The sequence below is a fragment of the Mustela putorius genome, unplaced genomic scaffold (assembly GCF_011764305.1).
Source record: "Mustela putorius furo isolate JIRA1106 unplaced genomic scaffold, ASM1176430v1.1 tig00000382_pilon_pilon_pilon, whole genome shotgun sequence".
In the NCBI taxonomy this organism is placed as follows: domain Eukaryota; kingdom Metazoa; phylum Chordata; class Mammalia; order Carnivora; family Mustelidae; genus Mustela; species Mustela putorius.
In genome coordinates this window covers 1,712,495-1,737,181 of record NW_025421367.1, presented here as the reverse complement: position 1 = coordinate 1,737,181, position 24,687 = coordinate 1,712,495, and the positions used below count along the sequence as shown (strand labels likewise).

General features: G+C 34.3%; 1 non-coding gene across 1 annotated transcript; it reads left to right on the top strand.

Annotated features, from left to right (window-relative positions):
- The first annotated feature begins 1,125 nt into the window (after positions 1-1,125).
- On the top strand, positions 1,126-22,887 carry LOC101685404. The gene is made up of 3 exons (XR_001180072.2): positions 1,126-1,334; positions 16,592-16,664; positions 22,593-22,887. It is a non-coding gene; the product is annotated as an uncharacterized LOC101685404 (transcript).
- The last annotated feature ends 1,800 nt before the right edge of the window (positions 22,888-24,687 follow it).

The following is a 24,687-nucleotide window of genomic DNA, read 5'->3' as shown; positions in this document are numbered from 1 at the left end:
GCCACCTGCTGTCTCCATCTCACTCAAAGGGAGCCTCAAGTTAACAGAGATACCAAGCAGCCCCACCCCCAGCCTTCTAGCCGGGTACCCTAAACATGTCAATCACTCTGTCCTGCCACCTTATTCCAGAAGCTAAAGTGTTTCTTACATTACGATAATACCAAAGACTACTTGGTACCTCTAATTTATTATATCTCAATATAGAATTTTTTCATTGAGGAAAATAATTTTTAAAGAATTAGGGAAAGCTAATGTGCTATGAAAATAACTTGTTTACTTATTTAAATATGGCTCATTCCAAGTTCCCAAGTTCTCAGTCACTTATACAGATGGTACTATTGTCTAATTGAAACAACTAAGTGTTTTAGATCAGGATTCCACTTTTAGCTCTTCACTTAGCCTTTAGAGAAGGGTGAAAGCAGGAGATCAAATTAAAGGCAATGTGAGTTCCTACCAACTCCCATTTTACTTGACTGTGTTTATATGACAAAAATTCAACCAGTAGATGGCACATTTTATTTCAGTGAGAAAGATACACTTTCATTGTCATAAAAATAAGCATGAATTGCTGAATGTGAAAATGAGTAGATTTCTTCACATTTTGTTGTGAGTCTTCCCCAATTGATTTGTATTCAAATACCACAAAAAGATATAAAGTCAACAGAGTTCCTCATTTAAGAATGGACAAACATACTTGTTTCTGAGACTTTGTATATATTTCATATAATGTAAGTACATGAAAAATTTAAAAACATTAATCTGAAGATTTTGTTATATGCCTTGAAAATATAAAATACATGTATATATATTTATAGACAGATTTTTTTTACATATTTTAAATAATTCAGCCATTATGCAGCTTGAAAATTGTTTCCCTAATGCTTCAGCCAAAATAAACATGGTAAGTATATATTTTGAGGATCTTTTCCTCTCTTGACATGTAAATAGTGATAGATTTAACATGAAAAAGTGAAAATTGTCATGACTTAGCTAATTTCAGAAGCAAGACAAGTATCTTTGTAGACTGAAATGGAACTGAAAAACAAAGTGATAAAAAGGGTAGAACTTGGAGGCTCACCAGGTTTGGGGGCCCAGAAGCAAGCTGATGTGTTAGGAAATTCGATACTTTGGGATAATGAAAACTATATGGATATCTTGTAGATAGAGGACAGAACTCGGTTCTCTGCCTGAAACCAGAGATTTCAATTCAAGTGGAAGAAATTTCAAAACAGCTGTGGATTGCTCCTGCAACTGTGCCCTGAGGAGAAGGAAGGAGGAAGTCTCTTAGGTATGACCTGATCCAAGCTGTCTGCTGTTTCAATGGCTGGTCTGAGGTATGTTCAACATCACAGGGCACATAAGCTCAGATTCACCAGTATTGTACTGGTTGCCAGATAGGAAAAAGCTATAAAATCTCTAGGCAGGAAAAGTAGGGTTGAAATAGAGATTTATGGTCAATATTAGCCTGAAGATCAATATTCCTAATGATGTAAGGAAAGATTAATAAAGATAGCCAACATATTAAATTTCAATAATAAACATTTATTTTGATTCAGAAGAAAAGAAAAGTAGTATTCAAAATTATAATATTCCCACACTTTAATAAAAATATGAGCCTTAATCTTAGCAGTTAACTTTGAAGGCTAAGTAGGAAAAACTAAAAATATATCTACAACTAGACACATCCTATTGAAACTTTAGGATATCAAAAATAAAGAAAAAAAGCTTGAAACCTACCAAAGAAGAGAGACATATTGCTACACAAGACCCATAATTAGACTAAAGGTAGACTTCTTAAGAGCAACAAAGCATGCCAGAAGACCAAAATATTTTACCATTAAAGTGCTGAGGGGAGCTAATTGTTCACCTAGAATATATTCAAGAGAGAAGTGCAAATCATTTCAGACACACAGAAAATGAAAAAAAAAATACTATTCACATTTTCCCAAAAGGAAGTACTTAAAAATGTACTGTAGAAAGAAGATTAAATCCAGAAAAAAAGAGAATAGGAAGCATGAAAGAAAGAGTAAGCACAAAAATTGGTAAAATGTGTTGACAAATTTAATTAACTATTGATTATAAAATAGAAGAATAACCAATATAGGGGCTAAAATTGATGAAGCTAAAATACTGTCATTAAGATTGGTTGGGTAGGAGAGGGATGGTAAAGCCAAGATCTTTCATTTAGGAGGAAGATAAGGAATGATTCTGCATACCATGGGGAAATAATAGGCAAAAGATAAAGAATAAACAGAAAATACAGAAAACTTGAGAAATACATAGTAAGAAAAGAAAAGAAAAGCGGGGGGAATAGAAGGAAATGACTCAGAACTGTGACTATCTCTAGATAGGAAGGGAAATTATGCAGGAAGTAAATTAGGTTCTTCACATTGTATCTTAAACTCTTACACATTAAAAGATAAAAAGATATGAAGTAAATATGCAGAACGTTAACATTTGTTGAATGTGGGTAGTAGGTACATAGGTATTCCCTATATTATTCTCTGTAGTTTTTCAATGACTAGAATATCACAAAGTGTAAAATGATACCAAAGAAAAAAATAATAAAAAGAGGTATCATCTCACTACAAATTTATCAACTCCTTTCATTCTCAGGCTCTCCTACTGAAGTTTATGAGATATGGAGCATTTTCCTAGAGCTCCTATACAGGAGATCTCTGAAAAAGGGTTTTCCTTTAAAAAAAAAAATCAAACAAAATGGAAAAACAATGGAAAAAAAGAAACTTGCTTAGATTCTCTTGTACATTGTTTGCTCCTTTTTACTTTTGAAATCCTAGTCTCATGTTCTTTTCACATTTGTTTCAGTTTACTCCTGCTAATTAAGCAGAGCATCGTTGAGATGCTTTGTGCCACACATACTTAAGATTATCTGCCAGCATAAATGCAAATTCATAATCTTTCTCTAGCACTAAATTTGCCTTGGGAAATAATACTGGAAGTATTTTAATTGTACATTTTCTGGTGTGTTTCTAGGCACCAGAAAAACCTAACTGGATGACTTGTGACATTTGGAAAAATATCTGAATTGGTGGTTTTACTAAAGAAGACAGATTAGCCGTCTCTTAAATTTAAGAGCTTGCACTGATACACATGACTAGTTTGGAACATACAAATAATTTAAATTTCACCATACTAAAGAATATTAAGGGATTATTCTTAGGGAGGAATATGATCCTAATACCATATAACCTCTATTTCTGATATACATGAAATTTATAAAATTTCAGCTTGCATGAAATCCATCAATAATTATCCTATGGAGGGAGGAAATACCTTTTTTGTATTCAGAAGCAGCCAGAAATTATGCTTGTATCCTGGACAAATTAAAAAAATATATATATATGATCTTCTAATACCAATATGGATTGAAATTCCTGATGAATGTGAAAAACATATTCTCTGTGAAAAACACAAACTCAAGTAAATAAATAGATTTAAAACCATCAGTACCCTGATTCAAAATGATAGACTAGCACACACATCCACTCCCTATACTGTCAGCAATTCTACTGATGTAACAAAAAGAGAATATTTTTATGAAGCACAACCTGTAAACCAAGAATGGATTTTGACAATAGGTCAGATAATACCTATGCTGTACCTCTTATTTCCGTGACTTATTCATTTCATAATAGGAAGCCAGTATCTCCCACTCTTCTTCACCCCCCATTACTCACCCGCCACTGCCATCCCTGGGGAAACCATCAGTTACTTATCTGATTTATAGGTCTGATTCTGCTTTATGGATCATTTATTTTTATGGTGTTGAATTGTATAAGTTCTTTATATATTTTGGATAAAAACCCCTTATCAGATGTATTATTTGCAAACATATTCCCCCATTAAGTAGGCTGACTGTATTTTATTGATGGTTTCCTTTATTGTGCAAAAGGTTTTTATTTTGATGAAGTCCCAATAGTTTATTTTTCTTTTTGTTTCCCTTGCCTCGGGAGACATATCCAGAAAAAGGTTGTTACAGATGATGTCAAAGAAATTATTGCCTCTGTTCTTTTCTAGGATTTTTATGGTTTAGGTCTTACATTTAGGTCTTCAATGCATTTTGAGTTTACCTTTGTGTATGGTATAAGAAAGTAGCCTAGTTTCATTCTTTTCCATGGACCAGCACCATTTGTTGAAGAGACTATCTTTTTCCCATTGCACATTCTTGCCTCCTTTGTTGGAAATTAATTAACCATAAAATTTTGGGTTTATTTCTGGGCTTTCTATTTTGTTCTATTGATCTATGTATCTATTTTTGTGCCAGTACCACACTGTTTTGATTACTACAACTTTGTAGTATAGCTTGAAATATGGGATTGTGATGCCCCCAGCTTTGGTCTTATTTTTCAAAATTGCTTTGGCTGTTTGGGGTCTGTTGGGGTTCCATAGCAGTTTTAGTGTTATTTGTCTTAGTTTTATGAAAAAAAGTTTTTTCAATTCATGAACATAGAATATCTTTCCATTTGTGTCACCTTCAATTTCTTTCATCAGTGTTTTATAATTTTTGGAGTACAGGAGTTTCACCTCTTGGTTAAGTTTTATTTCTAGGTATTTTATTCATTTTGTTACAATGATAAATGGAATTATTTTCTTTCTGCTATTTTGTTATTAGTATATAGAAGTCCTACCAATATCTGGGTGTTAATTTTATCCTTTGAACTTTACTGAATTTATCTATTATTTCTAATAATTTTTTTGGTGGAGACTTTAGGGTTTTCTATGTATATTATGTCATCTGCAAGCAGTGACAGTTTAATTTCTTCCTCACTGATATGGATGTCTCCTAATTCTTTTTCGTATCTGATGGCTGTGGTTAGAGCTTCCAATACTCTGTTGAATAAAAGTGGTGAGCGTGGACATCCTTATCTTGTTCCTGATTTTAGAAGAAACGCGTTCAGTTCTTCTCCATTGAATAAAATGTTAGCTGTAGGGTCATATATATATATATATATATATATATGGCCTTTATTATGCTGCAGTTTTTTCCTGAAGGCTAGAAGTCTTAAATCAAGGTGTTAGCTAAGCCAAGTTCTCTTTAAAGGCTGTTTGAGGAAACCTGTAATTGGATTAGGGCTCACCTTTAATCCTGTATGACCTCATCTTAACTTTCCTGCATCTGCAAAAACCCTATTTCCAAATAAGGTCTCATTCACAGGTACTAGGGGTTAGGATTTGGGCATATCTTTTGGTGGGATATAATTTAAACTATGTCTAATAATAATAATAATGATAAAAAGAATCAAAACCCTCCACGATGATCATTACTACCAATAAAAAGACGGGTTATTTATGAGGAGACAAATAAAATTGGCAATGGTCTACACATCAACACTGTATGGGCAAATAAAACAGAGTAATTTCTTCAAAGTGTTGAAAAGATACAAATTGAAGCTAAAATACTATGATTCGCCCTGTCAAAGGAAAATTTTCAAGTTATGGACCAAAAAAAAGAAAGACTTTTTTCAATCATGTAAGTCTTCTAAAATTTAGCCACTTGGATAAAATGTTTTTTGGTGAACCTAGCCCTCATTTTGCATCCTAACTATAGCTAAGGTTGTTCACAGTATACAATTCTGGTTAATTAGGAGTGGAATTTTGTCATGGCGTTCATGAGAAAGGGTTTTAGTTTAGTTTAGTTTTGTTTTAATTTCTTAATGAAGATTCCATTTTTTTCCTTTCCTGTCTGTCCTACTGGAAGGCTTGCCTTGAGATCTGATGCAGTAACCATTCTGTAACCATGAGTAAAAGAAAGTTGTAGAAATGCTGGTCTAGTATTATATAGCTCTGAACCAAGTTTAGCAGCCACCCACATTCAATCTTCTGGTTATAAGACACAAATAAGTCCCTATTTGTCTAAGCTATTTTTACACATGTTTCTTACTTGCAGCCAAAGAATTTTCAAATTAATATATTACCATTAAGTCCTTTTTGAAATTATTATTTGAGGATTTATTACAGCAAAAGGAAGAGATTCTAAGAAAAGAGAAGATAGAAGATAAGAAATAGTGATAGTCAATGAAATCAGTAAATTTATAGGTGACAATATACAAGTGTTGATTGAATTATGAACAAATTTTAGTGACATTTTCAAATTTAAATTCAAGATGCTTTCAGGTGGTGATTTGGGAGCATAGTAAAGGACAGTACAAATGGAATAAGACTTCTGAAATATTTGGAATCAATATTAAGTATATATATACTGATGGTAGAATAGAACACAAGTTAATTTTTTTTTTTTTTTATTAAGAATTAAAATGGGTTGGGGTACCTGGCTGGTTCAGTCAGTAGAACATGAAACTCTCAATCTCAGGGTTGTGGGCTCAAGCCCCACATTGGGTGTGGAGATTGTTTAAAAATAAAATCTTTCACTACATAAACAAGTCATGGAGCGCCCGGGTGGCTGGGTGGTGCCTGGTGGCAGAAGGTTAAGCCTCTGCCTTCGGCTCAGGTCATGATCTCAGGGTCCTGGGATCGAGCCCCACATCAGTCTGTCTGCTTGGCATGGAGCCTGCTTCCTCCTCTCTCTGCCTGCCTTTCTGCCTGTTTGTGATCTCTCTCTCTGTCAAATAAATAAATAAAATCTTTAAAAATAAATAAATAAATAAATAAATAATAAGTCACAAAAAGAATAAAAATAGGTTAACTTCTAAACCAATAGATAGAAAAGCACAACCAAGGAAATACAATTATTCCAATAAGCTCTAGAAATAGTAAAACAGAAAGAAATAATTAAAAAACATAGTGAATAAAAAATATTATAAAACATGTTTATAAAATATGAAATAAGAAATAAGGTGCAGAAATAATTCTAAATATATCCCTCTCCATAATAATTGTCCTATAAATTACTGTATTAAAACAGAAGGGTTAATCACATTTAGTGGGAAATGAAATATACAGCCACAAGTTGTTTGCAGGAAACATACCTAATATAAAATGAATTAAAAGGCTGAAAATAAAGAGGGAAAATAGAAATCTCAAACAATTGGCAAAGACAACAAGAACAGCAGAAGTGGTGATATAAATAACACACATAAGAAAGTATGACATCTTTGACACCAAATATAAAAGTCTTTAAAACCAAATATATAACATCAAGACAAATTAAGGAAAACATGGCAGAAATATAAAGATAATTTAATAAATTCTCAGTTTTAATGAAGGACATAAAAACATTTTTCTCAGAAATCAACAAACTATATAAATACAAATTAATAAATGAAAGATTGAATAAAGAAATCACTAAATTTATTTATAGTCATATATTAAACTTTATATCTAACCAAGAGAACATTTCCTGTTAAAGTATCCAAGGGATATTTATAAAAATTGACCATACATTGTCATTAAGAAATTCTCCAAAGCAGAAATTATGTATTTCCTGTTAATACGGTATATTAAACTAATAATTTAAAAAGAAAGAGAATAATTATAAAATAAAATTATAAAGAAACTTACCTACAGTAGCATCAAAATTTAACAAAATATGTGCAATACTTATAAACAGAAAAAAACAAAACATTGTTAAATTGAAAACCTGAGTAAGTGGATAGATAGACTATGTTTATGGATTGGAAGACTCAATGTTATCAAGCTGTGAATTCTAACCAAAAATACATTTTTTAATGAAAGTATTTAACATTGGAATGCCTGGATGGTGCCATTGGTTAAGCGTCTGACTCTTGGTTTTGTCTCAGGTCATGATCTCAAAGTGGTGAGATATAGCCCTTGTTAGGTTCCAGCTCAGTGTGGAATCTGCTTGAGTTTCTCTCTCCCTCCCCATTGTGTGTTCATGCACTCTCTCTCTCTCTCTCAAATAAATAAATAAATCTTAAAAAACAATGTTTTTGAGGGTTGCTGGGAGTTAGGGGGGTAGGGATAGGGTTATGGACACTGGGGAGGGTATATGCTATGGTGAGTGCTGTGAAATGTTTAAGCCTGAAGATTCACAGACCTGTACCCCTGGGACAAATAATACATCATATGTTAATTAAAAAAAAACAATGTTTAATATTAAATGAGCCAAGGAGTTAAAAGAGTACATTAAAGCTCACAAAAGGAGCATTTGGGTGGCTCAGTGGTTAAGCCTTTGCCTTCAGCTCAGGTCATGATCCCACTGTCCTGGCACTGAGCCAGGACTCCCTGCTCAATGGGGATCCTGCTTCTCTTTCTGTCCCTCCCTACCCTGCTTGCGCTCTCTCTCTCTCTTTCTCTTACTCTGCAATCTCTCTCTCAAATAAGTAAATAAGATCTTTAATATATATATTAAAAATCTCAAATAATATAAGAAGAAAAAAATAATAGATACACAAGGAAAACAAACTAAACAAAAAATGGTCTGGTCAGTAAAAAATAATGCTAGTTATTTTAAAGATAATGTAGACAACCATTGAATAATGTGATTAAGGAAAATGAACTACATATTTGCAATAAGAAAGAAGGTATGCGTATTGATACATATTTACTTTTTTTTTTTTTTAATTTTAGAGAGAGAGAGAGGGGTTGTAGGGGCAGAGGGAGAGGAAGAGTCAATCTCAAGCAGGCTTCTTACTCAGCATGGAGCCCAGTTTGGAACCCAATCTCATGACCCAGAGATCACAACCTGAACCAAAATCAAGAGTCTGACACTTAACTGACTCAGCCACACAGGTGCCCCGTACATTTCTTAATACAAAGGAATTGACACATAATTTTTGTGATTAGTTTGACAATATAAATGAAAGGGATAAAATTTTAGAAAAACATAAACTACCAATATTACTGAAGAGACTGATCCAACAACTGTAGATAATTGTATGACTTAGGTGTTATCATTATTTTTAGTAATATAATATCAATATCATTTCCATCTAGAAATTAATATTCTAAGACTCAGAGAAGTTAAGCAATTTGCTTAGGTAATATAATCATTAAAAGATGGAAGTCTGTCTACAAAATCCATAATATTAAGCACTACATTATGCTATTCAAATAAAATTTTTGTTTCATTCCTACCTCAAGAAAGATTTTGTGCTCTAACTTAGGAAATCACTCTGCAAGTCTTACAGATAGAAGAGAAAAAGTTTTTTTTTTTTTTAATTTATGGAAGTATATTGGCACAATATGATGCATTTACTTTTAATTATCTCAGAAAATGTTAAATAATTCATTCATCAGTTTAATAAATACTTATTAAGCATCTCTTTATCCATCAGGGAAAATGGGCATTGGAAAGCCAAAGGTGAGTAAATCACAATTCTTGCCCTTCAGAACTTTCAGTTCAAGAAAGAGTTAATTTACATTGTCATATTAATACTTTAATTCTACAGTGTTGTAAGAATGGCAATATAATAATGTGAACAAATTTCAATAAGTGAACAAAGGATTGACTATGTGTGGAAATCAAGAAATACCCATATTTTTCTTGACATCTACTGAGTTCCAGGCAAAAGTAATCTGATAAAGATAAAAACCTATCAAGAAGCCCTACAAATATCTAAAAATTATAGAGTCTTCTTAACATCCCCCACAATGCAAAAGAAACCTACCATTGATGAAAGTCAGAGAGTGGAAATTGTAATTTTTCTTCACTGTAAGAACTAATTTGTCTTGAAGTCTGGCCTGTCAACTATTTACCTGAAGGTACTCTACATATGGTAATGTATTAATCTCCACAACAATGTTATGGGGTAGGCATTTTTACCCATTTTACAGGTGGGGTAACTGAGGTCCAGAGACACTATCTTTCTCTAAAGAATATAAAACTATAGCAAACAGAAGATCAAGAACCAAACTCCAGATTCCTTTTCTTATGCCCGTGATATAATAATGATGGGGGCAGTGCAGGCAGATTATATTGTTCTAAGTTAATGATACTGGAGAAATATGGGGTATTTACAGAAAAGAAGCTGCTTTAGAGTGAAAACCAAACTGGACCAAATGGAATATGGTAAATAGCCTACAGTTCTGGATGAAAGTTACAGATTCTGGAGTGGAAAAGAGGAAGAAATGGGATATTTGCTGTTCCAAAGTACACACTGTCTCTGAGAGGGAAGTTGAGACTTTCATAAAAATATTTGATATATGAAAGAGAAAAGCTAGGGAGAGGGCAGGTAAACAGAGAGTGACCAGGAATAGACCTGGGAGACTAGCTTCACCGACATGACTACTTAGCCTAAGGTTTATTTTCCTCATCCTCACTTGGGTGGAGACAGAGCAGTGCTGTATTTAAAGAAACTTTGTCATGTTCAGCTGTGAGTGTAGGCAGCTCTGCTTAGAATAAAACTTTATTATAAAAGCAGCTTTTAGCCAGGAGATGTGGTTGCTTGAGGTTGTTATTTAAGCCAGGGATCTTTAAGATTTTTTGTGGGGAGTCAGGGACTCCTGACTAAAGGGGGACTTCCTGGAGGGCAGAGAATGGGAGATTCTGGAGAGGAAGGAGAAGTAGGATGGGCAAGACTGGCAGTGAGATTGGTGGGGTTTCCCAGTTTCCCTCTTGATTATGTACCTCCATCCATCAGCAGTAGAGCATTTGGTAAGGAATAAAGGTTGATTAGAACAGGTGAGAGACCTACAGGGAAAGGAGGGGTGGTCTTGGAGACCCCTTCTAATAATGCATCTGCTCTTCGATTAGGTTTGAAATATTAATAAGCCCATTCTTCTTGAGGTTTTTGGAGTAGCTTTTACATTATTACATCTCTTGTTACATAACCTCATTTTTAAATTTTCTCTTTTTTAAAAAAGTATTTATTTATTTATTTATTTAGAGCAGGGGTAGGGGCAGAGGGAGAGAGAGAGAATCTCAAGCAAGACTCCCTGCTGAGCACAGAGTCAGACACAGGGCTCAAGCCCACAACCCTGTGATCCTGACCTGAGCTGAAATTAAGAGTTGGACGCTTAACTAACTGAGCCACCCAGGTGCCCCGTAAGCTTTTTTCTACCTTCAGGACAAGGGCCAGATACAATGTTAAGATGGGGAAAGTTTGATTTGAGTTTTCCATTTCCAATTCATGCAACTGCCTTTCTCAGACCTACTCTGCCACATGCCTAGAATACTTGTGATGCCATTCCCAAATATACTTAGCTTCCTGTCATCACAATTGATTGTCCCTTGTCCATTCCTTTAGTAATCCCACTGGGGGAGAATCCTTACAGGTGTTGGAGGATGATAACAGGACTTGAATTATGCCTAGTGGGCCTGTTTACATTTTAACTAAAGACACCTGAAGCCTAATGATCCTTGATGTACAAATAATCTTTAAAAGAGGAATTTCAGGTACCCAGGCAGGCTATAGCAAACAGATTTGTAAAGTCAAAACATTTTTTTTGCTCTTGGAAGACCTTTAAAAAAAAAAAAATCTACAAAAACTGAGAGAAATGGATCTAAATTTCTTTATGGCTCCCAAGGGAACTAACACTGTTTTGGTCTGCATTACGCAGTATTGGGAAAACACATTCTCTCCAGATGTACCCCTTATTCTGATACAGAGGATTACTACCACAAAGCTGCATACTTCATCTGTGCATAAGTCTAGCTCTAGCTACTGCCATCAGATACATGATGCAAACAATGCCAACAACTCATTTTACTACTCTTTACCTTTAGGTTGAGAGAAGCCATATGATCCTCCATTATAGAGTTTTCAGGAGAGACATGAGAACATAATTCAACAGACTGTATAGCTTTCCTTTTTTACATTGAAATAGCTTTTCATTTTTTCGGAGGAAATCCAGAAAGGTGATAGCTGTGACAACTCAGCCGGTAAATTAAAATGGCCATCTGTTTAAAAAAAAAAGAACAAAAAGCATTTTCAGAGGATCAGGCAGAATTATAACAATAACTACCAGGATTGATATTTTTAGTAATTGTCATTCTTTTTGGAATAATTTCTTTCTGTCACTCTTCAAAGCACAGTACATTCCTTTTTATTCTTCATAAGGATACCCATTCTTTTTTTTTTTTAAGATTTTATTTATTTATTTGACAGAGAGAGAGAGATCACAAGTAGGCAGAGAGGCAGGGAGAGAGAGGGAGGCAGGCTCCCTGCTGAGCAGAGAGTCCGATGCGGGGCTTGATCCCAGAACCCTGGGATCATGACCTGAGCTGAAGGCAGAGGCTTTAACCCACTGAGTCACCCAGGCACCCCAAGCATACACATTCTTTTTGAACTTTCATAAAACATAACACATTTCTATTCAACTGCCTCCCTTTTCCATTCCCAAATTAACCTTTAATGACCTCACCATTAGTAACAATTTAAAGATAATTCCCTGATTGACATTCTTCCTACCAAAAAGATTATTTCCCAATAACAGGTGGTATCAAGCTTAATATCAATTATTAATTGGGAAAAGTTTGTTTTCTTCTATAAAATAAGGCCAAATCAATTAGTTAGTGAGCTTCTACCATGTGTTTACCTTTGAATGACAAAATGGAAGATGAAAAAAATTCATAGTTTCTGAATGTCTGCTATGTTTTCAGTATTTGAACATAAATAACCTTACCTGAAGTTCAGAGTAGCAAAGCAAGCTTCTCAAAATTATATAGATACAAAGCTTTGAAGTAATAGGGTTCAAACTCAAATCTGTATAATTTCGAGATTGAGAAGGCTCAGAAAAATACATTGACTCTAAAATATCTTAAAGAACAGAAAGCTAGATCTATGACCAGATAGCAAATATAATGCTTCAGCAATCCAAAACAGTTCCGATGAATGTGTAAAAAAAAAGAATACATCCCAATTGCCAAGAATTCTATGACTGGAAATGTGGTGGAACTTGCTTTTCTGGAAGAAGGGAGCAGAGAAAGGGACCTTCCATGAAACCAGGTCCTGGAGGCGGGAGGAATGGTTTCAGTGTTGGGGGATGAAGTGGTCCTGACATTGAAAACAAGCCAGAGCGAGCAACACTGTCACTGAGTCTCTGGGTTGCTTCCTGCTTCCTCCTCTCCCTATGATAAGAACCCCATGTTTTAGGTCTTGTCTAACTTCTAACATCACGAATCATCAGTAAGATTGATTCTTTGGGCATTAGAAGAGCAGCACTCCCTCCCTGAGACAATAGGAAAGGGATGTTTCTGAGCACAACATGTGGATGGCATAGACCATCCAATCTCCCCATCACCATCCATATGCATAAAGAAAATGGATGTCTGTAGAAGAGAACTAAAAGTGCTGTGCCTGTGGCATGGTCTAATACAGAGAGCTCAGGGCTTGGGTGACATGGAATGACCATATCTTACTCTGGAGAGGGGAGGCACTTTTACCCTTACCCTAAACAGAGAAACTAGCTGCCAAACCAGCAAAAGTAGTTTATTCCTTAGTCACTGCGACTGACTGGTCAGCTACACTTGCCCCAGAGCAACACCACATGTCCTTGAAAACAGAACAGAAACAAGCATGGAATTCTTCCCTCCTGCAGTTGTTAGTGAGGTGATGCTAATAAGGACAGATATCTTGGATAAGGTAAATCTGCATCTTGTTATTTTCAGGGAATTGTAGACAAGATGAATGAGATCAGTATTTTTTTAAATTAACATACAATATATTATTTGCTTCAGGGGTACAGGTCTATGAATCATCAGTCTTACACAATTCACAGCACTCGCCATAACACGTATCCTCCCCAATGTCCATAACCCAGCCACCCTATCGCCCCGCCCACCCCCCAGCAACCCTCAGTTTGTTTCCTGAGATTAAGAGAGACATCACTGTTGGCTGGAGGATCAGAGACATTTAGTGATATTTAGTTTTTACACATTAAAAACAACCATTTGTATTCCAAGCTAATATGTGGAACAAATCAGTTATAGTAGCTACTTTCCTCTAGCACAAGTCTGTCAAGTTTTCTATTAAAATACTATACAAACTTGCTAAGAAGAGTAGCTTTCAAATATTTCTGAACTTGTACTTAAAATAAGAACTATATCTTACACTGTGAAGCAGGAAACATACATATATTTAAAATGAAAATATAAGCTTCACAAAACAAATTCTTTGAACAGATGAAGTATACTCCAGTATTTTCTCCTGTTTTCATTTATTAAAAAAATTTTTTTTTTAATAGATTGGAATCTACAACCAGAAAATCACTGGTTTGGATTAGTCCATCCAAGAGAAACTCAGATTGGCTGGATATGTTTTGACTGAAGGAATGAACATATACTATTTTCTTGGAATCACTCCATTTTCAAAATGCTTCTAACTACCTTTATAATATACTATCTTAGAATTTGTTTGAGACAATTTAAATTATACTTATAGTAAAGTCAATATTTTCCTCCTTTTAACATCCAGTCTCTAGCCCACCTCTACCTTCCTACACATTTCATTTTCATGTATTTCTTCAGATTTCACGCACTTTGGTTTTATGATAATGTCTTAGTCTTCTGTAATGCCCTGTTTTACCTATGCATGTTATCTATGTATCTAGACTTGATCTCATTCAAAGAAGTTAGTAGTTCAAACTATAATTTTTTTTAATAGACATAATTTTTAAGGCAGTTTCAGGTTCACAGAAAAACTGGGAAGAAGATAGAGAGATTCTCTCTCTGTATGCTCTATATATGCTCTGCCTTTACATATGCATAGCCTTTCCCATTATCAAAATTCCCCACGAGAGTGCTACATTTGTCACAATCAATGAAGCTATATTAATAGTGTAATCACGCAAAGTCCAGTTTTATAGAGTTCACTTTTGGTGTTATACATTCTATGGCTTTGGACAAATCCATAATGACATATAGCCACCATTACAGTATCATGAGTACTTTCACTTAACTAAAAATCCTCTGTATTCTTCCCATTCGTTTCTCCATACCTCTCCATCCCAGGCAACCACTGATATTTTCATTATCTCCATAGTTTTGGCTTTTCTAGAAATCACATAGATGGAATCATACAGTACCTGGACTTTTCAGATTGCTTTCACTTAGGAATTTGCATATAAGATTTCTCCATGTCTTTTCATGATTTGATAGTTCGTTTCTTTTTAAGCACTAAATAATATTCCATTGCCTGGATGTACCAGGGTTTATTTATCCATTCACCTACTAAAGAGCATCTTGGTTGCTTCCAAGTTTTGGCAACTTAAGGTTGCCAAAAATATCCATATGTTGGTTTTTGTGTGGACACATTTTCAGCTCCTTTGGTAAATACCAAGGAGGGCAGTTGCTGGATCAGATGGTAAATGTATGTTTAGTTTTTCTAACAAACCACCAAACTGTCTTCCAAAATGGCTGTAAAATTTTGCATTCCCACCAACAATGAATGAAAGTTCCTGTTGCTTCACATTCTTGATGGTATTTGGTGTGTCAGGATTCACAATTTTGGTCATTCTAATAGTTGTGTAGTGATATCTATTGTTTTAACTTGAATTTCCCTGATGACATATGATGTAAATTATCTTTTTGGATGCTTATTTGTTACCTGTATATTTTCTCTAGTGAGGTGTCTGTTGCTCTTTTTGACCAATTTTTAAATTAGGTTATTTGTTTTGTTATTGTTAAGGTTTAAGAGCTTTTTATATATTATATTTTATCAGATGCTTTTTCGCAAATATTTTCTCCCAATCTGTGACTTATCTTTTCATTCTCTTAACTGCCTTTCAAAGACAGCTTATTGATTCTTTAATGGATCATGCCTTCAGCGTTGTATGTAAAGTCATTGTCAAACTCAAAGTTATCTACATTTTTTCCTATCTTATCTTCTAGGAGTTTCATAGTTTTGTGTTTTATATTTTGAGCTATGTTTTGAGTTAATTATTTTGTGAAGAGTGTAAATTCTATGTCAAGATGATTCTTTTCATTCTTCTTCTCTTTCTCCTACTCTATCTCTCCCTTTTCCTCATTCTTCTTCTGAATGTGGATGTCCAGTTGTTCCAGTACCATTTGTTGAAAAGATTTTTACTTCATTGTATTACCTTTGCTCCCTTGACAAAGATCAGTTGACTGTATTTATGTAGTCCCACTATATTATGTAGTACCACTTCTAGACTTTCTGTTCTGCTCCATTGATTTATTTGTCTATTCTTTTGCCTATACCTCAGAGTCTTGACTAATGTAACTGTATAGTAATTCTTGAAGTCTCGTGATATCAGTTCTCCAAAGTTGTTCTCCTTCAGTACTTTCTGCCTTTCCATATGAACTTTAGAATTATTTTGCTAATATCTACAAAATAACATGCTAGAAATTGAATTGGGAAAGAGTTGACTCTACATATCAGATTAGGAAGAACTGACATATTGACAATATTGATTCTCCTTATCCTTGAACACAAAACATCTCTACATTTATTTAGTTCTTTGATTCTCATCAGTTTTGTAGTATTTTCCTCATACAGATCATACACATAATTTGTTAGATTTATACCTAAGTATTTTTTTTTTTTTGGTGCTAATATACATGGTATTGTTTTTAATTTCAAATTTCACTTGTTTCTTGGTGGTGTATAGAATGGTATGTGTGTGTATCTGTAAATTCTTTCCAGTTTTCCACATAAATGATCATGTCATCTGCAATGACAGTTTTCTTTCTATTTATTTTCCTTCCTAATCTGTATACCTTTTATATCCTTTTCTTGTCTTATTGTACTAGCCAGGACATTCAGAAAGATGTTGAAAAGGAGTTGTAAGAGAGGACATCTCTACATTTTTCCTGATTTTTGTGGGTAAGTTTCAAATTTCTCACCATTAAGTTTTTTTTTTTTCTGGTAGATATTAGGTTGAGGACATTTTCTTATATTCTTAGTTTACTGAGGTTTCATCATGAATTGGTTTTAGATTTTGTCAAGTCTTTTTTGTGTATCTATTGATATGATCATGTGACTTTTCTTCTTTAGCCAGTTAATAAAATGGATTACATTAATTGATTTTCAAATATTGAACCAGCCTTATATGCATGGAATAAATGGTCCGTGGACATGGTGTCTAAGCTCTATAAATTACTGGATACAATTTGCTAATATTTTGTGGAGTTTTGTGTCTATGTTCATGAAAGATACTGGTCTTTAGTTTCCTTTTGTTATGATGTCTTTGCCTGGATTTGGTATAAGGGTTAAGCCAGCCTTATAGAATAAGCTAGGAAGTATTCCTTTATCTTCTATCTTCTGAAAAAGGTTACGGAGAATTGCAAAATTTCTTCCTTGAATGTTTGTTAGAATACGCCAATGAACCCATCTGGGCCTGGTGCTTTCTGTTTTGGAAGGTTACTAATGATTAAATGAATTTCTTTAATAGATACAGGCCTATTCATATTGTTTATTTCTTATTATGTGGGTACTGGCAGATTGTTTCTTTCAAGGAACTGGCCCATTTCATTTAGGTTATCATATCTGTGGGCATAGAGTTGTTCTTGTTATTCTGTTATTATTCTTTTAATGTCTATGGGACCTGTAGTGATATTCCCTCTTTCCTTTCTGATACTACTAATTTGTGTTCTTTTCTCTCTTTTTTTTCTTAGTTAGCCCAGATAGAAGCCTATCAATTTTATTGATGTTTTCAAAGAACCAGATTCTGGTTTTATCGATTTTCTCTATTGATTTCTTATTTTAAATTTCATTGATTTCTGCTGTAATTTTTGTTATTTCTTTCCTTCTATTTATTTTTAATTTAATTTGCTCTTCTTTTTCTCATTTCCTAAGGTGAAAGCTTACATAATTAATTTTATTTGTTTTTCTTTTCTAATATATGCATTCAATGCTACAATTTCCTTTTAAAACACTGCTTAGTTGCATTTCACACATTTTGATAAGTTGTGTTTTTTTTTTTATTTGATTCAAAATAAATTTTAATTTTTCTTGATAGTTCTCTTGGGCACATATTGCATTTAGAAATGTGTTATTTAATCTCTAAGTATCTAGGGATTTTCCAGCTATCTTTCTGTTATTGTTTTCTTGTTTAATTCTATTGTGGTCTGAGAGCAGACATTATTTGATTACAAGAGTTTTAAACTAGTTAAGTTGTGTTTTATCAGCCAGAATCTTGTTTATTTTAATGAATGTTCCATGTGAGTTTAAGAAGAATGTATATTCTGCTTTTGTTGAATGAAACAATCCATAGATGTCTAATATATTAAGTTGACTGGTGGTTTTATTGAGTTCAACTATTCTGTTACTAATTTCCTACCTGCTGGATCTATTTTGGATAAAAAGGCATTGAATTCTTCAACTATAATAGTGGGTTCACGTATTTCTTCTTGCAATTTGTGTTTTAGTTTTAGTTTTATATGTTTTGATGCTTTGTTGTTAGGCACAGACTTTTTAAGGATTGTAATGTTTTTGTAGAATTAACCTCTTTATTATTATGCAGTGTCCCCCTTATCCCTGGTAACTTTGCTTGTTCTGGAATCTGCCCTGGCTGAAATGAATATAGTTACTCCCACTTCCTTCAATGAAATGTTAGCATTGTATTTCATCTATTTACCTTTAATTTAAACATGTATTTATATTTAAAGTGTTTCTTATAGACAATATATAGTTGGGTCTAGTTTTCTTACAGTTTTTATTGTTGTTTTGATCTAATCTAACAATCACAGTCTTTTAATTGGTGCATTTAGACAACTGACATTCAACATGATTACTGATATAACTGAATTAATATCTACTATATTTGTTACTTTGTCCTTTGTTGTTCCTGTCCTTTTCTCTATTTTGGTCTTTCATTTTTTTCTGCCTCTTGTGGTTTTAATTTGACATTTTATATGATTCCATTTTCTCTCCTTTCTTAGCACACCAGTTGTACTTCTTTTTCTACCTTTTTCTAGTGGTTAGTCTAGAATTTGCAATATACGTTTATTATTAATCTAAGCCCACCTCAAATTACACTTCATGGGAGATGCAGGTGCCTTATAATAACAAAATAATCCTTATTCTTCCTTTCACTCTCACATTTCATTGATGTCATTAACTTACTTCTATATAAATATAAATAAGAATATGCATGCACACACATGCACCCACACACACACATATATATACATATGCATACATAATAAATACCTTGTTGCTATTATTACTTTGAAGAAACTATTATCTGTTAATCAATTAAGAAAAATAAAAATAAAAGGTTTTATTTTAACTTCACTTCAATTCTCCTCCTTTCTTTTTGTACTTCCAAGGTTCTACCTATATCATTTTATTTCTTTCTAAAGAGCTTCTTTGGGGTCCCTGGGTGGCTCAGTTTACTAAGCAAATTCATTAGCTCAGGTCATGATCGCTGGGTCCTGGGATAGAGCCCCACATCAGGCTCCCAGAAAAGCAGGAAGCCTGCTTCTTCCTCTCCCTCTGCCTCTCTTCCCACTTGTGCTCTCTCTCTTGCTCAAATAAATAAAATCTTAAAAAAAAAAAAAAGAATTCTACCATTTCTTGCAAAGCATGTTTCCCATCAACAAATTCTCTCAATCTGTGTTTGTCTGAGAAAGTCTTTATTTCTCCTTTACTTTTGAAGAATAATTGTTCAGGGTGCAGAATTCTAGATTGTTAGTTTTTTTCCCTTTCAGCACTTTAAATGTTTGCTTTACTCTCCTCCTGCTTGCATAGTTTCTGAGACATCCAATGTTATTCTTAACTTTGTTCCCTTACAGTTAAGATGTTTTTCTTCTGGTATCTTTCAGGATGCTTCCTTTATCTTTAATTTCTGAAGGTTGAAATGATATGACTAACTATAACTTTTTGAACATTTATCCTGCTATATGTTCTCTAAACTTCTTGAATGTGTGGTTTTATATCTGACATTAATTGGGGGCAAATACTTAGTAATCATTGTTTCAAATAATTCTTCTGTTCCTTTTTTTTTCTCTTTCTGATATTCCTATTACACATATATTACACCTTTTGTAGTTGTCCTAAGGTTCTTGGATATTCTGGTGGGATTTTTTTCCAGTATTTTTTTCTCTCGGCTTTTCTATTTTGGAGTGTCTATTGAGATATGATTGAGGTCAGAGATTCTTTCCTGGGCTATGTCCAATTCTACCAATAAACCTGTCAAAGGCATTCTTCTTTTTTGATATAGTGTTTTTGATCTCTAGCATTTTTTTTTGGCTCTTAACATTTTCATCTCCCTGATTACATTGCTATCTGTTCTTTCATGCTGTCTACTTCATCTATTAAAGTCCTTAGCATAATAATTGTAGTTGTTTTAATTCCTAGTCTGGTAATTCCAACCAACCTGCTTTGTTTGAGTACTTCTGATGCTTGTTCTCTCTCTTTCACCTGCTTTTTTTCCTTCTATTTTTTTAAATAATTTTTTTTCTTGATACCAACCATAATATACCAGATCAAACTGCTATAAAAAGGCCTTTAGTAATGCAGTAATTAGATGTTGGGAGACAGGAAGCATCCTATTGTCTTATGATTAGGTCTCAATTTTTTAATTCTTCTGAATCATGAACTTAACACAGGCTTATCAGTCCACTACTCTTTAGGTGAGTCAGGTTGTCTAGAGTGAGTTGGAAATGGGTGTTTCATTATGTTTTTTATTATTTTGTTAAACTCTGATAAAACCCTGGCAGGTTAAGCTCTAGTTAAATAGTGTCTCCTAAGGGGAGACCATCTTAAAAAGAAAAGAATGCTTTGACATATTTCAAATTGGTTCCTTTTTCCTTCTCCCTGGTGGAAGCATGAGGTGATTTTTCTCTGATATTTATTGTGAGAAACTGATGGAGTCTCCAGGAGGTAAAAATTCACAGGCACATGGGGCCATTTTCTCCTCTCTCTTTTCCCCGTCTCATCCCCCCAGTGACTGGGTCTCCTTAGAGATTTTCTCTCTCAGATTTGTCCACACTGAGACTCCAGCAATTTATCAATTATAGTTTAGGTTTCCTTATCTTGGTACTAGTTCCCACAGAGCAGAGGTTGCTGCTCATGGGTCTTTTCCAGTAAGCTGTGATTCTCTGGTCTTTGTCAGCCTTTCCAATTTTGGGGAAATGGTTTACCTGTGTTCTCACTTCTCTTACAGATCTAAGAAAAGTTGTTGATTTTTCAGTTTGTTCAGCTTTTTATACTTACTAGGTAAAAAATTAAGGAGTGTTGTTAGGACAGAGTAGCAACTTCTAAGCTTCCTTCCTGGACTGGAAATTGAAAGTCAACATATTTCTTTTAAAATATGTTTTTCTGTTTTTCACAATGTGAATTTGTCACTATTTTTTTTCAAAAATAAATTATTAGATTTCAATTTGCCTTTGATATATTTTGGATATTTGGATTTTTGCAAGTAGCCTTACTTTTCTTCTCTATAAAATTCTGCTGATGTCTTTTCTAGGTTTCCCTCAGTAGCCAGATCTTGAGAGTCTTCACTGAATCTCTCCTGGTTATAGTTTCAGACATTTCACAAAACCTGAACAATAAACATTAAAGCTTATAAAGAGTTATTGACCATTTAAGCCTCTTATATCAAACTGATATTTTTCTCCCTGTGAACTGTCATTTAATTAATTTGGCAATTGCTGTGTTCTAACTATGCATAAATATTTAATTTTTACCACTTAAAATTATGCATGTCAATTGTGACAATATTCCAAATAAATTTTAAAATTCTCAGAAAAAGAATTGGTCTAATGCTATTTAGTACAGCAATTTTAGGAACTTTTAAAAATTGATTAAATAAAATTTTGAAATAAATTTACAAATTATAAACTTTTAAATTTATTTATTTATATACTTTATTTTTTATTTTATTCATTTTTTAAAAGATTTTATTTATTGGACAGAGAGAGAAATCAGAAGTAGGCAGAAAGGAGCCAGGCAGAGAGAGAGGGGGACACAGGCTCCCTGCTGAGCAGAGAGCCCAATGCGGGGCTTGATCCTAGTACCCTGAGATCATGACCTGAGCCGAAGGCAGACACTTAGCCCACTGAGCCACCCAGGTGCCCATATTTATTTATATATATTTTAAAAGATTTTTTTTTTATTTATTTGAGAGAAAGAGAGAAAGAGAGAGAGTGAGCAGAAGGAAGGGTAAAGGGAGAGGGAGAGAGAGAATCTCAAGCCGACTTCCTGCTAAGTGAGGAGCCCTATGTGGGCTTGATCCCAGTACCCTGAGATCATGACCTGAGATGAAACCAAGAATTGAATGGTCAACTTACTGAGCACCCCCCGTGCCCTTATCTATCTATCTATCTATCTATCTATTTTTAAAGATTTTATCATTTGTCAGAGAGAGAGAGAGAGAGAACGAACACAAACACAGGTCATGGAAGGCAGAGGGAGAAGCAAGCTCCCTGTTGGGCAAGGAGCCCAATGTGGGACTCACAGGACCCTGAGATTATGACATGAGCTGAAGGCAGATGTCCAACCAACTGAGTCATCAAGGCATCCCTATTTATTTATATTTTTTAAATTTTGTTTTATTTTTTATAATTGATTAAAATTTATAGCTTACATACAGTAAATGCACAATTTTTAAGTGTTCACTTTTGGCATTTGTGTACACTGGCCAAAGTAAGAAATAGGACATTTCTTTCACACAGAAATTTACCTTGTGTTCCTTTCCAGTTAAATGTTTTTCCTTCCCAAGGCAACCACTTTCTAATTTCTGTGTTAAGAACTGTAAAGTGTATATAACCTAATCTTTCTTGAAGGCTAATAATAATTCTTCCACAGTTCACAGATTCTGACAGAAGACACGAGTTATAATAATTGTGAAACAATTTTAAATTTCAAGCAAAGAAGGCATGAAAAATGATTAGAGCCATTAAAACAAGGACAAGGATGAAAACCATCTAAGAGTTGATGAATAAATGATAGAGGGATTCAAAGAAACATCATGGATTGTGTTATGGACGGAAGGTTTGTGTCTCTCCTCTAATGTCTATGTTAAAATCCTAACCCCCAGGGTGATGGCATTAGGAGATGAGGCCTTTTAGAAGTAATGGGACCAAGAAGTGAAGCCCTTGTTAGTGAGATTAGTGTCCTTATAAGAAGAGACTCAGGAGCTTGCTCAGGCTCTCTGCTTTCTTTATGTGAAATACAATGACAGGTCAGTCGTCTGCAACCAGAAGAGGGCCATCATCAGAACTCAACCCCGCTGGCACCCAATCTCCTACTTTCAGTCTCCTGATTGATTGGTATGATTTCACCAAATGACTTCTAAGATTCTTAGTTTCATTCTTTGTTTTTTCTTTGTTTTAAGATTTTATTTATTTATTTGACAGAGAGAGATCACAAGTAGGCAGAGAGGCAGGCAGAGAGAGAGGGGGAAGCAGGCTCCCTGCTGAGCAGAGAGCCCAATGCGGGGCTCGATCCCAAGACTCTGGGATTATGACCTGAGCCGAAAGCAGAGGCTTTAAGCTACTGAGCCACCCAGATGCCCCTCATTCTTTGGTTTTAATTCTTATTTTAAACTACATTAATTTAAAAGGCAAGGGTCCAATTTAGCATAATTGACATATGTGAGATTATATATTTTTATGAAAAAAATTTTTCACTTTACACATTAATATAAAAGTGGTCTATAAATGAGCAAGACTAACAGCCCATGATGAGACCTAAGCTGAAGCAATTGTCATCAATCATGGGGAAGGGTATAAACATACACGTGCACACACACACGTATGTATGTATTTATTTTATTTTCCTGTAGTTTAACCATCAAATTTTTTTTTATATTACAGAATGAATTTCTATTACTGTATTAGAGAAAGTCTATTGTTTTTTAAGTTATGAATGTTCAGGTGACGCAGTCCTGACCAATAGCACATAAGTGGCTGTCAGTGGGTGGAGTTTTCTGGAAGCTTTTTAAAGAATCAGATTTAGCTGGTTTGTTCAAATGGAATTATAATCAGAGAAATAGTTTCACTATCAGAATCTAAATTTAAAAGGTTAGAAGGCTCTCCTTAAGGAAAAAAAAAAAAATCAGCACTTAACATGAAAATCTAATGATAAAATGGAAAGAAACAGAAAAGGGTCTGGGGGAAGATGTCAAGTGATGGGTCTGTGGGCACTTACTAAGGCAGAGGAAATACACAATGAAAAACTTTTCTTACAAAGAAATTCTTTTAGATGAAGACTGTTAATTCTGTTTTTCATATCTTACTTCATTATTTTTGTATCATTTATACTGGCTCTTCCTGCTGAGGTTTAAATTCACACAGTCCTTTTTTTTTTTCCCCCCAGAGTGTATCAGGAGGGTATCTCCTATCCCAAATTTGTAGCCACAGCAACAATTATATTCTGGTTTGAGGACTGTGTTGAAGTAACTTCTCTCCCTTCTCACTATTGCCAAAACAGCTGAATCCTGGCTTTAGTACTTGATTTATGAATTCTTTCTTCAATTGTGTATGAAGGATTTCAGCCTCCTTTTTCACAGAAAAGGTGATTCAATCAAGCGAAAGTTAGAAATCAAAGCAATACATTCGTGTGACAATGATTAAATTTGGAGTTCTCCTGGCGGCCTGAGCGGCTTTGGCAGTGCTGGTTCTGCTCTGAGAGTGACTCTGATCTACGTGGATGGACTCCTGGCACTGCCACTTGGTGCCTCTGTGCCAGCCACCCGCATCTAGAATTGCAGTCCCGTGAAGAGATGCTGTGGGGCAATAAACAAGTTAGTTCTTTTATCTAATTTGTGACACCTAAAAGGAAATTTCTGCTTCTTTCAGTTAAAAACCAACCGGTAATTCATGATGAAATCAGGAGCTTTTTTTCCCCCTTTCATTTGCCAGGAAAACAAAGACAATGCCTAACAGTTGCCATGTACCAA